The following is a 4,419-nucleotide window of genomic DNA, read 5'->3' on the forward strand; positions in this document are numbered from 1 at the left end:
CCTAAATAATCTTGGAATTCCCGACACTCTATGACAAGCCCAAAAACCTTCTCTTCTACCTATTCCATTTGGGAGTGAATAAAGCCACATTATAAAGAGTTTTGCTTGAGGACAAGCAAAGATTCAAGTGTGGGGGTATTTGATGTGCACAAAATGCAACATATAAATTACATCAATTTTGGCTTAAAACTAACCCTTTTTAGTACTAATGTTGGAAAAAGTGTGCTTTTGTCTTCCTTTTGTATTTCAGGATTAAATGAGCTCAAAATAACAAAAGAAGCAAAAAGACAGCAAAATCTAACGTAAATACAAGAAAAGGAACAAAAGTGATATGTCCGACCCCCTGACAGCATCTTCCCAAGCAAAATAAAGAAGACAGAAGACTGAACACGCCCCGTGCTCAGTGAGCACGGGGCCGTGCCCAAGTGCCAGCAGAAAAGACAAACTCATAGAAGCTTCTGTTGCCCACCACGGGGCCGTGCCCAGCGGACACGGGGGCGTGGTCAATTTCCTGCAGGCGCATTTATTGTAATTACGTATTACAATTAATGAAGAGAGAGAGATTCAGATGGACACGGGGCCGTGCCTGAGCTTCTGTTCAGCCTATTAATAGGAGTGTTTGGAGCTCTTGCAACTCATCCCTTGGCACACCACCTCTCTCACACTTCACCCACCACCCACCACCATCACAACACCATCATCCACCCCCATCATCCATTATCCATCATAGAGTGTGTGAGTCATCTCGGGATCCAAGATTGATCGTAAGAGTTCTTGACAATCAAAGGCCATGTTTGCCTTAGTCTCTTACATCACTTGGTGAAGACAAGTGTTTAGTGTAATACTTTTTATTTTTAATCTTTTGAACTTTTTAATTGGTTTTGTATTAATGACTTTAGTTACTAGTTTCTTATGTTGAAGGTGATTCTTCCTTATCGTTTGTCCGTGGTGTCTTGGCATTATTTTACTGTCTATATAAAGTAAAAGATTTTCACCATTCATATCTCTACGGTCTGTATGGAGGTATGTTGGCTACCTGGTCAGGGGTTAAGGGAACGGTTTGGTAAGAGTCTTGCCATTGTTCAGTGTATAGATCCTGTAAAGGACCTGGGTCAAATTTAGTAGGACCTCCTTCAATACCCAAAGGGATTGGATGGCGGGGGTCCAAACTCTTTGATCCCCTCATAAGTTAAACTACTATTAAAACTTTAACCCAGCTACTTAGGACTGTATCCCTGCTGGCTCAGACTACTTAGCTGAGGGTAACGTCGCCTTCAAAAGAGGGGCCTACCACATTATGCATTAATAACTTAATTAATTATCTTTCAATAATCCGACCCTTTAGGATTGTATCCTTGCTGACTCAAACTACTGGGTTGAGGGTAACGTCGCCTTCAAAAGAGGGGCCTACTACAATAACTAAGATAATCTCTTAAACAAGTGCAAGTGCGATAATAATCAAAGGTTACACTACTCACGAGTCGGATCCAAGTGATTCATCTTGTCTATCTGTTTTTACTTTTATTTTATTTTTCAGCATTTTAGTTAGTTTTATTTTCTTAGTTTAAAAACCTTTTTCTAACATTTTGATTTGATTAGACGTTGAGGATAAACTGGTACTAAAAGCTCTTGTGTCCTTGGACGACCTCGGTATCTTACCAACACTATACTACGTCTACGATGGGTGCACTTGCCCATATGTGTGTTTAGTGTTAGTAAATATCGTGTTTTATAAATTTAAAACTTGGCTAAAAAGTGTAAAAAGGGCTTAAAATATATACCTAAATATATAACACACCGACACGCATCAAGTCTTTGGCACCGTTGCCGGGGACACAAGGATTTTAAGAAAGTTAGGAATCAACGGCCTAATCATTTTTTCTATTTTCTTTTTATTTTTTTAGGATTTTTTTAATTTTTCAGTTTCTGCAGAGCTCAGCACGGGCCGTGCCTGGTCGGACACGGGCCGGGCCCAGCAGTGTCACTGGCAATTTTTTATTTTCGGAGTTACAGAGGGCTGAGCATGGGGCCGTGTCCAACTTTTCAGTAACAGGGATCCGGAAAACAATCGCTGTATCTCCGACCACGGGCCGTGTTCAGTGAGCACGGGGCCGTGGTGAACTTTCTGACCAACATTCTTTTCTGTTTTTATTGCAGGATTTGGAACCAGACGCCACCCTCTACGTAGTGTATGAGCTCCAGTTCCAATAAAGACATAAAAGAACCTCTAGAAGAACCCGAACGCTTTCTCAAAAAAAATACTTAAAGCTAAAAACCAAGAGAAGGTTTCGGGAGACCCACTTCTAATGGCGGACCAACGTACCCTCATGGATTACCTACGACCTACCATAGGTAATCTCGGCGCCGCTATCAATGCACCGAATGTCGAAGCCAACAACTTCGAACTTCGGCCACATTTGATACAAATGCTTCAAAACTCCACAACCTTTCATGGACTTGCGGACGAGGATCCCCATCTACATATTACTAATTTCTTAGAAATATGTGATACCTTTCGGATCAATGGAGCATCAAATGACGCCATCCGCCTCCGAGGGTTTCCATTTTCATTAAAAGACCGAGCAAAAGCTTGGCTCAATGCCCTCCTAGTTGGTTCGGTAAACACCTGGGATGAACTAGCCCAAAAATTTCTATATAAGTATTTCCCTCCCGCTAAAACGGCTAAATTAATGACTAAAATTAATACATATTCATAAGAGGATGGGGAATCCTTATATGAAACTTGGGAAAGGTTCAAGGAGCTATTGCGCAAGTGTCCCCATCACTGTCTTGCGGTATGGAAACAAGTATCCACTTTCTATAATGGGTTGTTGCCACACACGAGACAAACACTTGACTCTAGCTCCGGGGGACTTTTAGGTAATCGCCGCCCACATGAAATATACAATCAAATCGAGGAAATTGCTCAAACCAATTTTCAGTGGCACACTCCCTAAGGCAATAAATCTATTGCCCCGGGCGCCCATAAGGTTGATGAAAGCACTTCTTTACAAGCCCAAATCGAGGCCCTTTATTCAAAAATTAAAAAGCTAGAAATGACAAAAACGGTCTCGGTAATGGCTTGCGAAGGGTGTGGTGGGCCACATGAAAATTGGAGTTGTATGAAAGAAACAGATGACCAAACAGAGTCGGTAAACTACATTGATAATAGACCTATGCCGTCGGGTCCCCCAACGGGTACCTACAACCAAGGATGGCGTAACCACCCTAACCTTGGTTGGAGAGAACCAGCAATAGTAGTAACCAACAAAGTCTAAATCAACGAAAAGACTTTCAACAACCAAGAAATGAGTCACAAATTTCCCTCAAAAACAAGGTGGACGAGAAAGGCTTGAAGATACTATATCTCGCCTCATCTCCGACACCGAAAAGAAAAACTCGGATCGGTTTCAACAATTGGAATCAAATTTTAGAAATCAACAAGCTAGTATACAAAACATTGAAAAACAAATAAGTTAACTAGCTCAAAATTTCTCTGAGAGGCCACAAGGCGCGTTACCAAGTAATACCGAAACAAACCCAAAAGCTCAAGTTCATCTCATAACATTAAGAAACCGTACCGTGGGTCCCGTGGAAGCTCCGCCGCCACCAACCGAGGAAAGCACAACACCGCCCCAACAAGATAAGGCTTCTCCTCTATTTCAAGAGCCCACCAAGGCTCCTCCGGTTCCGTACCCCGGTAGGTTAATTCGTCAAAAGACCAATGAGCAATTCGCAAAATTCGAAAGTCTACTAAAATAATTGCATTTTAATATTCCTTTCATAGAAGTCCTAACTCAAATGCCTAAATACTCAAAATTCATGAGGGACTTCCTCACTCATAAAAGGAAAATTGAATCATTGCAATTAGTTAACCTAGGCGAAGAATGCCCCGCCCTCGTACTCAACAAACTTCCCCAAAAAAAGATTGATCCCGGAAGCTTCACAATTCTTTGCTCGATCGGGGAATCCCCCATTCGTAATGCACTAGCCGACCTTTGGGCTAGCATTAACCTCATGCCCGCATCAATGTTCAAACGACTCGGCCTAGGAAAAACGAGCCCTACCAAGATGAGTATACAACTTGCCCATAGATCCGTCAAATACCCGCAAGGTGTCGCTGAAAATTTATTGGTCAGAGTCGACAATTTCATCTACCCAGCCGATTTTGTCATACTAGATATGGAAGAAGACACCGAAGTCCCCCTCATACTAGGGAGGCCATTTCTAGCCACCGCACAAGCAGTGGTAGACATGAATGACGGAACACTCACTTTAAAATATGGGGATAAGGAAGTGAAGTTCGGGGTTGGGAAGAGAATAGAGGACGGTGACCCGGTCAATTACATAAAGGTTATTGATTCGAGTTTGGATGATGCTCTCCGACGGTGCAACATGGGATGCAAAACATCCCGCTCG

The 4,419-nt window shown here is 42.4% G+C and overlaps 1 non-coding gene across 1 annotated transcript; it reads right to left on the reverse strand.

Moving 5' to 3' along the window:
• Window positions 1-2,684: 2,684 nt before the first annotated feature.
• Window positions 2,685-2,791, reverse strand: LOC118491805. The gene has a single exon (XR_004892250.1). It is a non-coding gene; the product is annotated as a small nucleolar RNA R71 (small nucleolar RNA).
• Window positions 2,792-4,419: the final 1,628 nt, after the last annotated feature.

Source organism: Helianthus annuus, chromosome 4, assembly GCF_002127325.2.
Source record: "Helianthus annuus cultivar XRQ/B chromosome 4, HanXRQr2.0-SUNRISE, whole genome shotgun sequence".
Taxonomy (NCBI): Eukaryota; Viridiplantae; Streptophyta; class Magnoliopsida; order Asterales; family Asteraceae; genus Helianthus; species Helianthus annuus.